Source organism: Euwallacea fornicatus, unplaced genomic scaffold (assembly GCF_040115645.1).
Source record: "Euwallacea fornicatus isolate EFF26 unplaced genomic scaffold, ASM4011564v1 scaffold_56, whole genome shotgun sequence".
Taxonomy (NCBI): domain Eukaryota; kingdom Metazoa; phylum Arthropoda; class Insecta; order Coleoptera; family Curculionidae; genus Euwallacea; species Euwallacea fornicatus.
In genome coordinates, this window is record NW_027096024.1 from 351807 (window position 1) to 365337 (window position 13531).

The following is a 13531-nucleotide window of genomic DNA, read 5'->3' on the forward strand; positions in this document are numbered from 1 at the left end:
AATTAATCAGCTCGACGAGATTTTGAATATGTCACAACACATCAGAATTGCATCTTGTTGAATTTCCAAGAAAAATAGTACTTTATGTGCTCAAACACACATATTTTGTTACTTTTCAAACTTTGAAGCTCGATAACTTTGGCAAATGTGGACCAAATTTGTTAACCAAAGTGTCAAATTAATCAGCTCGACGAGATCTTTAAAATGACACAACACACCATGATTACATCTTGTTGAACTTCCAAGAAAAATAGTACAGTATGTGCTCAAACACATAACTTTTGTGACTTTTCAAACTTTGAAGCTCGATAGCTTCGGCAAATGAAGACCAAATTTGTTAAACAAAGTGTCAAATTAATCAGCTCGACGAGATCTTTAAAATGACACAACACACCATGATTGCATCTTGTTGAATTTCCAAGAAAAATAGTACTTTATGTGCTCAAACACACAACTTTTGTGACTTTTCCAATTTTGAAGCTCGATAACTTTGGCAAATGTGGACCAAATTTGTTAAACAAAGTGTCAAATTAATCAGCTCGACGAGATTTTGAAGATGTCACAACACATCAGAATTGCATCTTGTTGAACTTCCAAGAAAAATAGTACTTTATGTGCTCAAACACACATATTTTGTTACTTTTCAAACTTTGAAGCTCGATAACTTTGGCAAATGTGGACCAAATTTGTTAACCAAAGTGTCAAATTAATCAGCTCGACGAGATCTTTAAAATGACACAACACACCACGATTACATCTTGTTGAACTTCCAAGAAAAATAGTACAGTATGTGCTCAAACACATAACTTTTGTGACTTTTCAAACTTTGAAGCTCGATAGCTTCGGCAAATGAAGACCAAATTTGTTAAACAAAGTGTCAAATTAATCAGCTCGACGAGATTTTGAAGATGTCACAACACATCAGAATTGCATCTTGTTGAATTTCCAAGAAAAATAGTACTTTATGTGCTCAAACACACAACTTTTGTGACTTTTCCAATTTTGAAGCTCGATAACTTTGGCAAATGTGGACCAAATTTGTTAAACAAAGTGTCAAATTAATCAGCTCGACGAGATTTTGAAGATGTCACAACACATCAGAATTGCATCTTGTTGAACTTCCAAGAAAAATAGTACTTTATGTGCTCAAACACACATATTTTGTTACTTTTCAAACTTTGAAGCTCGATAACTTTGGCAAATGTGGACCAAATTTGTTAACCAAAGTGTCAAATTAATCAGCTCGACGAGATTTTGAAGATGTCACAACACATCAGAATTGCATCTTGTTGAATTTCCAAGAAAAATAGTACTTTATGTGCTCAAACACACAACTTTTGTGACTTTTCCAATTTTGAAGCTCGATAACTTTGGCAAATGTGGACCAAATTTGTTAAACAAAGTGTCAAATTAATCAGCTCGACGAGATTTTGAAGATGTCACAACACATCAGAATTGCATCTTGTTGAACTTCCAAGAAAAATAGTACTTTATGTGCTCAAACACACATATTTTGTTACTTTTCAAACTTTGAAGCTCGATAACTTTGGCAAATGTGGACCAAATTTGTTAACCAAAGTGTCAAATTAATCAGCTCGACGAGATCTTTAAAATGACACAACACACCACGATTACATCTTGTTGAACTTCCAAGAAAAATAGTACAGTATGTGCTCAAACACATAACTTTTGTGACTTTTCAAACTTTGAAGCTCGATAGCTTCGGCAAATGAAGACCAAATTTGTTAAACAAAGTGTCAAATTAATCAGCTCGACGAGATTTTGAAGATGTCACAACACATCAGAATTGCATCTTGTTGAATTTCCAAGAAAAATAGTACTTTATGTGCTCAAACACACAACTTTTGTGACTTTTCCAATTTTGAAGCTCGATAACTTTGGCAAATGTGGACCAAATTTGTTAAACAAAGTGTCAAATTAATCAGCTCGACGAGATTTTGAAGATGTCACAACACATCAGAATTGCATCTTGTTGAACTTCCAAGAAAAATAGTACTTTATGTGCTCAAACACACATATTTTGTTACTTTTCAAACTTTGAAGCTCGATAACTTTGGCAAATGTGGACCAAATTTGTTAACCAAAGTGTCAAATTAATCAGCTCGACGAGATTTTGAAGATGTCACAACACATCAGAATTGCATCTTGTTGAATTTCCAAGAAAAATAGTACTTTATGTGCTCAAACACACAACTTTTGTGACTTTTCCAATTTTGAAGCTCGATAACTTTGGCAAATGTGGACCAAATTTGTTAAACAAAGTGTCAAATTAATCAGCTCGACGAGATTTTGAAGATGTCACAACACATCAGAATTGCATCTTGTTGAACTTCCAAGAAAAATAGTACTTTATGTGCTCAAACACACATATTTTGTTACTTTTCAAACTTTGAAGCTCGATAACTTTGGCAAATGTGGACCAAATTTGTTAACCAAAGTGTCAAATTAATCAGCTCGACGAAATCTTTAAAATGACACAACACATCATCATTGCATCTTGTTGAACTTCCAAGAAAAATAGTACATTATGTGCTCAGACACACAACTTTTGTGACTTTTCAAATTTTGAAGCTCGATAGCTTCGGCAAATGAATACCAAATTTGTTAAACAAAGTGTCAAATTAATCAGCTCGACGAGATTTTGAAGATGTCACAATACATCAGAATTGCATCTTGTTGAATTTCCAAGAAAAATAGTACTTTATGTGCTCAAACACACAACTTTTGTGACTTTTCCAATTTTGAAGCTCGATAACTTTGGCAAATGTGGACCAAATTTGTTAAACAAAGTGTCAAATTAATCAGCTCGACGAGATTTTGAAGATGTCACAACACATCAGAATTGCATCTTGTTGAACTTCCAAGAAAAATAGTACTTTATGTGCTCAAACACACATATTTTGTTACTTTTCAAACTTTGAAGCTCGATAACTTTGGCAAATGTGGACCAAATTTGTTAACCAAAGTGTCAAATTAATCAGCTCGACGAGATCTTTAAAATGACACAACACACCATGATTACATCTTGTTGAACTTCCAAGAAAAATAGTACAGTATGTGCTCAAACACATAACTTTTGTGACTTTTCAAACTTTGAAGCTCGATAGCTTCGGCAAATGAAGACCAAATTTGTTAAACAAAGTGTCAAATTAATCAGCTCGACGAGATTTTGAATATGTCACAACACATCAGAATTGCATCTTGTTGAATTTCCAAGAAAAATAGTACTTTATGTGCTCAAACACACAACTTTTGTGACTTTTCAAACTTTGAAGCTCGATAACTTTGGCAAATGTGGACCAAATTTGTTAAACAAAGTGTCAAATTAATCAGCTCGACGAGATTTTGAAGATGTCACAACACATCAGAATTGCATCTTGTTGAACTTCCAAGAAAAATAGTACTTTATGTGCTCAAACACACATATTTTGTTACTTTTCAAATTTTGAAGCTCGATAACTTTGGCAAATGTGGACCAAATTTGTTAACCAAAGTGTCAAATTAATCAGCTCGACGAAATCTTTAAAATGACACAACACATCATCATTGCATCTTGTTGAACTTCCAAGAAAAATAGTACTTTATGTGCTCAAACACACAACTTTTGTGACTTTTCCAATTTTGAAGCTCGATAACTTTGGCAAATGTGGACCAAATTTGTTAAACAAAGTGTCAAATTAATCAGCTCGACGAGATTTTGAAGATGTCACAACACATCAGAATTGCATCTTGTTGAACTTCCAAGAAAAATAGTACTTTATGTGCTCAAACACACATATTTTGTTACTTTTCAAACTTTGAAGCTCGATAACTTTGGCAAATGTGGACCAAATTTGTTAACCAAAGTGTCAAATTAATCAGCTCGACGAAATCTTTAAAATGACACAACACATCATCATTGCATCTTGTTGAACTTCCAAGAAAAATAGTACATTATGTGCTCAAACACACAACTTTTGTGACTTTTCCAATTTTGAAGCTCGATAACTTTGGCAAATGTGGACCAAATTTGTTAAACAAAGTGTCAAATTAATCAGCTCGACGAGATTTTGAAGATGTCACAACACATCAGAATTGCATCTTGTTGAATTTCCAAGAAAAATAGTACTTTATGTGCTCAAACACACAACTTTTGTGACTTTTCAAACTTTGAAGCTTGATAACTTTGGCAAATGTGGACCAAATTTGTTAAACAAAGTGTCAAATTAATCAGCTCGACGAGATTTTGAAGATGTCACAACACATCAGAATTGCATCTTGTTGAACTTCCAAGAAAAATAGTACTTTATGTGCTCAAACACACATATTTTGTTACTTTTCAAACTTTGAAGCTCGATAACTTTGGCAAATGTGGACCAAATTTGTTAACCAAAGTGTCAAATTAATCAGCTCGACGAAATCTTTAAAATGACACAACACATCATCATTGCATCTTGTTGAACTTCCAAGAAAAATAGTACTTTATGTGCTCAAACACACAACTTTTGTGACTTTTCCAATTTTGAAGCTCGATAACTTTGGCAAATGTGGACCAAATTTGTTAAACAAAGTGTCAAATTAATCAGCTCGACGAGATTTTGAAGATGTCACAACACATCAGAATTGCATCTTGTTGAATTTCCAAGAAAAATAGTACTTTATGTGCTCAAACACACAACTTTTGTGACTTTTCAAACTTTGAAGCTCGATAACTTTGGCAAATGTGGACCAAATTTGTTAAACAAAGTGTCAAATTAATCAGCTCGACGAGATTTTGAAGATGTCACAACACATCAGAATTGCATCTTGTTGAACTTCCAAGAAAAATAGTACTTTATGTGCTCAAACACACATATTTTGTTACTTTTCAAACTTTGAAGCTCGATAACTTTGGCAAATGTGGACCAAATTTGTTAACCAAAGTGTCAAATTAATCAGCTCGACGAAATCTTTAAAATGACACAACACATCATCATTGCATCTTGTTGAACTTCCAAGAAAAATAGTACATTATGTGCTCAGACACACAACTTTTGTGACTTTTCAAATTTTGAAGCTCGATAGCTTCGGCAAATGAAGACCAAATTTGTTAAACAAAGTGTCAAATTAATCAGCTCGACGAGATCTTTAAAATGACACAACACACCATGATTGCATCTTGTTGAATTTCCAAGAAAAATAGTACTTTATGTGCTCAAACACACATATTTTGTGACTTTTCAAACTCTGAAGCTCGATAACTTTGGCAAATGTGGACTAAATTTGTTAAACAAAGTGTCAAATTAATCAGCTCGACGAGATTTTGAATATGTCACAACACATCATGATTGCATCTTGTTGAACTTCCAAGAAAAATAGTACTTTATGTGCTCAAACAAACAACTTTTGTGACTTTTCAAATTTTGAAGCTGGATAGCTTCGGCAAATAAAGACCAAATTTGTTAAACAAAGTGTCGAATTAATCAGCTCGACGAGATCTTTAAAATGACACAAACACACCATGATTACATCTTGTTGAACTTCCAAGAAAAATAGTACTTTATGTGCTCAAACACACAACTTTTGTGACTTTTCAAACTTTGAAGCTCGATAACTTTGGCAAATGTGGACCAAATTTGGTAAACAAAGGGTCAAATTAATCAGCTCGACGAGATCTTTAAAATGACACAACACACCATGATTACATCTTGTTGAACTTCCAAGAAAAATAGTACTTTATGTGCTCAAACACACATATTTTGTTACTTTTCAAACTTTGAAGCTCGATAACTTTGGCAAATGTGGACCAAATTTGTTAACCAAAGTGTCAAATTAATCAGCTCGACGAGATCTTTAAAATGACACAACACACCATGATTACATCTTGTTGAACTTCCAAGAAAAATAGTACATTATGTGCTCAAACACATAACTTTTGTGACTTCTCAAACTTTGAAGCTCGATAGCTTCGGCAAATGAAGACCAAATTTGTTAAACAAAGTGTCAAATTAATCAGCTCGACGAGATTTTGAATATGTCACAACACATCAGAATTGCATCTTGTTGAATTTCCAAGAAAAATAGTACTTTATGTGCTCAAACACACATATTTTGTTACTTTTCAAACTTTGAAGCTCGATAACTTTGGCAAATGTGGACCAAATTTGTTAACCAAAGTGTCAAATTAATCAGCTCGACGAGATCTTTAAAATGACACAACACACCATGATTACATCTTGTTGAACTTCCAAGAAAAATAGTACAGTATGTGCTCAAACACATAACTTTTGTGACTTTTCAAACTTTGAAGCTCGATAGCTTCGGCAAATGAAGACCAAATTTGTTAAACAAAGTGTCAAATTAATCAGCTCGACGAGATCTTTAAAATGACACAACACACCATGATTGCATCTTGTTGAATTTCCAAGAAAAATAGTACTTTATGTGCTCAAACACACAACTTTTGTGACTTTTCCAATTTTGAAGCTCGATAACTTTGGCAAATGTGGACCAAATTTGTTAAACAAAGTGTCAAATTAATCAGCTCGACGAGATTTTGAAGATGTCACAACACATCAGAATTGCATCTTGTTGAACTTCCAAGAAAAATAGTACTTTATGTGCTCAAACACACATATTTTGTTACTTTTCAAACTTTGAAGCTCGATAACTTTGGCAAATGTGGACCAAATTTGTTAACCAAAGTGTCAAATTAATCAGCTCGACGAGATCTTTAAAATGACACAACACACCACGATTACATCTTGTTGAACTTCCAAGAAAAATAGTACAGTATGTGCTCAAACACATAACTTTTGTGACTTTTCAAACTTTGAAGCTCGATAGCTTCGGCAAATGAAGACCAAATTTGTTAAACAAAGTGTCAAATTAATCAGCTCGACGAGATTTTGAAGATGTCACAACACATCAGAATTGCATCTTGTTGAATTTCCAAGAAAAATAGTACTTTATGTGCTCAAACACACAACTTTTGTGACTTTTCCAATTTTGAAGCTCGATAACTTTGGCAAATGTGGACCAAATTTGTTAAACAAAGTGTCAAATTAATCAGCTCGACGAGATTTTGAAGATGTCACAACACATCAGAATTGCATCTTGTTGAACTTCCAAGAAAAATAGTACTTTATGTGCTCAAACACACATATTTTGTTACTTTTCAAACTTTGAAGCTCGATAACTTTGGCAAATGTGGACCAAATTTGTTAACCAAAGTGTCAAATTAATCAGCTCGACGAGATCTTTAAAATGACACAACACACCATGATTACATCTTGTTGAACTTCCAAGAAAAATAGTACAGTATGTGCTCAAACACATAACTTTTGTGACTTTTCAAACTTTGAAGCTCGATAGCTTCGGCAAATGAAGACCAAATTTGTTAAACAAAGTGTCAAATTAATCAGCTCGACGAGATTTTGAATATGTCACAACACATCAGAATTGCATCTTGTTGAATTTCCAAGAAAAATAGTACTTTATGTGCTCAAACACACAACTTTTGTGACTTTTCAAACTTTGAAGCTCGATAACTTTGGCAAATGTGGACCAAATTTGTTAAACAAAGTGTCAAATTAATCAGCTCGACGAGATTTTGAAGATGTCACAACACATCAGAATTGCATCTTGTTGAACTTCCAAGAAAAATAGTACTTTATGTGCTCAAACACACATATTTTGTTACTTTTCAAATTTTGAAGCTCGATAACTTTGGCAAATGTGGACCAAATTTGTTAACCAAAGTGTCAAATTAATCAGCTCGACGAAATCTTTAAAATGACACAACACATCATCATTGCATCTTGTTGAACTTCCAAGAAAAATAGTACATTATGTGCTCAGACACACAACTTTTGTGACTTTTCAAATTTTGAAGCTCGATAGCTTCGGCAAATGAGGACCAAATTTGTTAAACAAAGTGTCAAATTAATCAGCTCGACGAGATCTTTAAAATGACACAACACACCATGATTGCATCTTGTTGAATTTCCAAGAAAAATAGTACTTTATGTGCTCAAACACACATATTTTGTGACTTTTCAAACTCTGAAGCTCGATAACTTTGGCAAATGTGGACCAAATTTGTTAAACAAAGGGTCAAATTAATCAGCTCGACGAGATCTTTAAAATGATACAACACATCATCATTGCATCTTGTTGAATTTCCAAGAAAAATAGTACTTTATGTGCTCAAACACACAACTTTTGTGACTTTTCCAATTTTGAAGCTCGATAACTTTGGCAAATGTGGACCAAATTTGTTAAACAAAGTGTCAAATTAATCAGCTCGACGAGATTTTGAAGATGTCACAACACATCAGAATTGCATCTTGTTGAATTTCCAAGAAAAATAGTACTTTATGTGCTCAAACACACAACTTTTGTGACTTTTCCAATTTTGAAGCTCGATAACTTTGGCAAATGTGGACCAAATTTGTTAAACAAAGTGTCAAATTAATCAGCTCGACGAGATTTTGAAGATGTCACAACACATCAGAATTGCATCTTGTTGAACTTCCAAGAAAAATAGTACTTTATGTGCTCAAACACACATATTTTGTTACTTTTCAAACTTTGAAGCTCGATAACTTTGGCAAATGTGGACCAAATTTGTTAACCAAAGTGTCAAATTAATCAGCTCGACGAGATCTTTAAAATGACACAACACACCATGATTACATCTTGTTGAACTTCCAAGAAAAATAGTACTTTATGTGCTCAAACACACAACTTTTGTGACTTTTCAAACTTTGAAGCTCGATAACTTTGGCAAATGTGGACCAAATTTGGTAAACAAAGGGTCAAATTAATCAGCTCGACGAGATCTTTAAAATGATACAACACATCATCATTGCATCTTGTTGAATTTCCAAGAAAAATAGTACTTTATGTGCTCAAACACACAACTTTTGTGACTTTTCCAATTTTGAAGCTCGATAACTTTGGCAAATGTGGACCAAATTTGTTAAACAAAGTGTCAAATTAATCAGCTCGACGAGATTTTGAAGATGTCACAACACATCAGAATTGCATCTTGTTGAACTTCCAAGAAAAATAGTACTTTATGTGCTCAAACACACATATTTTGTTACTTTTCAAACTTTGAAGCTCGATAACTTTGGCAAATGTGGACCAAATTTGTTAACCAAAGTGTCAAATTAATCAGCTCGACGAGATCTTTAAAATGACACAACACACCATGATTACATCTTGTTGAACTTCCAAGAAAAATAGTACATTATGTGCTCAAACACATAACTTTTGTGACTTCTCAAACTTTGAAGCTCGATAGCTTCGGCAAATGAAGACCAAATTTGTTAAACAAAGTGTCAAATTAATCAGCTCGACGAGATTTTGAATATGTCACAACACATCAGAATTGCATCTTGTTGAATTTCCAAGAAAAATAGTACTTTATGTGCTCAAACACACATATTTTGTTACTTTTCAAACTTTGAAGCTCGATAACTTTGGCAAATGTGGACCAAATTTGTTAACCAAAGTGTCAAATTAATCAGCTCGACGAGATCTTTAAAATGACACAACACACCATGATTACATCTTGTTGAACTTCCAAGAAAAATAGTACAGTATGTGCTCAAACACATAACTTTTGTGACTTTTCAAACTTTGAAGCTCGATAGCTTCGGCAAATGAAGACCAAATTTGTTAAACAAAGTGTCAAATTAATCAGCTCGACGAGATCTTTAAAATGACACAACACACCATGATTGCATCTTGTTGAATTTCCAAGAAAAATAGTACTTTATGTGCTCAAACACACAACTTTTGTGACTTTTCCAATTTTGAAGCTCGATAACTTTGGCAAATGTGGACCAAATTTGTTAAACAAAGTGTCAAATTAATCAGCTCGACGAGATTTTGAAGATGTCACAACACATCAGAATTGCATCTTGTTGAACTTCCAAGAAAAATAGTACTTTATGTGCTCAAACACACATATTTTGTTACTTTTCAAACTTTGAAGCTCGATAACTTTGGCAAATGTGGACCAAATTTGTTAACCAAAGTGTCAAATTAATCAGCTCGACGAGATCTTTAAAATGACACAACACACCACGATTACATCTTGTTGAACTTCCAAGAAAAATAGTACAGTATGTGCTCAAACACATAACTTTTGTGACTTTTCAAACTTTGAAGCTCGATAGCTTCGGCAAATGAAGACCAAATTTGTTAAACAAAGTGTCAAATTAATCAGCTCGACGAGATTTTGAAGATGTCACAACACATCAGAATTGCATCTTGTTGAATTTCCAAGAAAAATAGTACTTTATGTGCTCAAACACACAACTTTTGTGACTTTTCCAATTTTGAAGCTCGATAACTTTGGCAAATGTGGACCAAATTTGTTAAACAAAGTGTCAAATTAATCAGCTCGACGAGATTTTGAAGATGTCACAACACATCAGAATTGCATCTTGTTGAACTTCCAAGAAAAATAGTACTTTATGTGCTCAAACACACATATTTTGTTACTTTTCAAACTTTGAAGCTCGATAACTTTGGCAAATGTGGACCAAATTTGTTAACCAAAGTGTCAAATTAATCAGCTCGACGAGATTTTGAAGATGTCACAACACATCAGAATTGCATCTTGTTGAATTTCCAAGAAAAATAGTACTTTATGTGCTCAAACACACAACTTTTGTGACTTTTCCAATTTTGAAGCTCGATAACTTTGGCAAATGTGGACCAAATTTGTTAAACAAAGTGTCAAATTAATCAGCTCGACGAGATTTTGAAGATGTCACAACACATCAGAATTGCATCTTGTTGAACTTCCAAGAAAAATAGTACTTTATGTGCTCAAACACACATATTTTGTTACTTTTCAAACTTTGAAGCTCGATAACTTTGGCAAATGTGGACCAAATTTGTTAACCAAAGTGTCAAATTAATCAGCTCGACGAAATCTTTAAAATGACACAACACATCATCATTGCATCTTGTTGAACTTCCAAGAAAAATAGTACATTATGTGCTCAGACACACAACTTTTGTGACTTTTCAAATTTTGAAGCTCGATAGCTTCGGCAAATGAAGACCAAATTTGTTAAACAAAGTGTCAAATTAATCAGCTCGACGAGATTTTGAAGATGTCACAACACATCAGAATTGCATCTTGTTGAATTTCCAAGAAAAATAGTACTTTATGTGCTCAAACACACAACTTTTGTGACTTTTCCAATTTTGAAGCTCGATAACTTTGGCAAATGTGGACCAAATTTGTTAAACAAAGTGTCAAATTAATCAGCTCGACGAGATTTTGAAGATGTCACAACACATCAGAATTGCATCTTGTTGAACTTCCAAGAAAAATAGTACTTTATGTGCTCAAACACACATATTTTGTTACTTTTCAAACTTTGAAGCTCGATAACTTTGGCAAATGTGGACCAAATTTGTTAACCAAAGTGTCAAATTAATCAGCTCGACGAGATCTTTAAAATGACACAACACACCATGATTACATCTTGTTGAACTTCCAAGAAAAATAGTACAGTATGTGCTCAAACACATAACTTTTGTGACTTTTCAAACTTTGAAGCTCGATAGCTTCGGCAAATGAAGACCAAATTTGTTAAACAAAGTGTCAAATTAATCAGCTCGACGAGATTTTGAATATGTCACAACACATCAGAATTGCATCTTGTTGAATTTCCAAGAAAAATAGTACTTTATGTGCTCAAACACACAACTTTTGTGACTTTTCAAACTTTGAAGCTCGATAACTTTGGCAAATGTGGACCAAATTTGTTAAACAAAGTGTCAAATTAATCAGCTCGACGAGATTTTGAAGATGTCACAACACATCAGAATTGCATCTTGTTGAACTTCCAAGAAAAATAGTACTTTATGTGCTCAAACACACATATTTTGTTACTTTTCAAACTTTGAAGCTCGATAACTTTGGCAAATGTGGACCAAATTTGTTAACCAAAGTGTCAAATTAATCAGCTCGACGAAATCTTTAAAATGACACAACACATCATCATTGCATCTTGTTGAACTTCCAAGAAAAATAGTACATTATGTGCTCAGACACACAACTTTTGTGACTTTTCAAATTTTGAAGCTCGATAGCTTCGGCAAATGAGGACCAAATTTGTTAAACAAAGTGTCAAATTAATCAGCTCGACGAGATCTTTAAAATGACACAACACACCATGATTGCATCTTGTTGAATTTCCAAGAAAAATAGTACTTTATGTGCTCAAACACACATATTTTGTGACTTTTCAAACTCTGAAGCTCGATAACTTTGGCAAATGTGGACCAAATTTGTTAAACAAAGGGTCAAATTAATCAGCTCGACGAGATCTTTAAAATGATACAACACATCATCATTGCATCTTGTTGAATTTCCAAGAAAAATAGTACTTTATGTGCTCAAACACACAACTTTTGTGACTTTTCCAATTTTGAAGCTCGATAACTTTGGCAAATGTGGACCAAATTTGTTAAACAAAGTGTCAAATTAATCAGCTCGACGAGATTTTGAAGATGTCACAACACATCAGAATTGCATCTTGTTGAATTTCCAAGAAAAATAGTACTTTATGTGCTCAAACACACAACTTTTGTGACTTTTCCAATTTTGAAGCTCGATAACTTTGGCAAATGTGGACCAAATTTGTTAAACAAAGTGTCAAATTAATCAGCTCGACGAGATTTTGAAGATGTCACAACACATCAGAATTGCATCTTGTTGAACTTCCAAGAAAAATAGTACTTTATGTGCTCAAACACACATATTTTGTTACTTTTCAAACTTTGAAGCTCGATAACTTTGGCAAATGTGGACCAAATTTGTTAACCAAAGTGTCAAATTAATCAGCTCGACGAGATCTTTAAAATGACACAACACACCATGATTACATCTTGTTGAACTTCCAAGAAAAATAGTACAGTATGTGCTCAAACAGATAACTTTTGTGACTTTTCAAACTTTGAAGCTCGATAGCTTCGGCAAATGAAGACCAAATTTGTTACACAAAGTGTCAAATTAATCAGCTCGACGAGATTTTGAAGATGTCACAACACATCAGAATTGCATCTTGTTGAATTTCCAAGAAAAATAGTACTTTATGTGCTCAAACACACAACTTTTGTGACTTTTCCAATTTTGAAGCTCGATAACTTTGGCAAATGTGGACCAAATTTGTTAAACAAAGTGTCAAATTAATCAGCTCGACGAGATTTTGAAGATGTCACAACACATCAGAATTGCATCTTGTTGAACTTCCAAGAAAAATAGTACTTTATGTGCTCAAACACACATATTTTGTTACTTTTCAAACTTTGAAGCTCGATAACTTTGGCAAATGTGGACCAAATTTGTTAACCAAAGTGTCAAATTAATCAGCTCGACGAAATCTTTAAAATGACACAACACATCATCATTGCATCTTGTTGAACTTCCAAGAAAAATATTACATTATGTGCTCAGACACACAACTTTTGTGACTTTTCAAATTTTGAAGCTCGATAGCTTCGGCAAATGAAGACC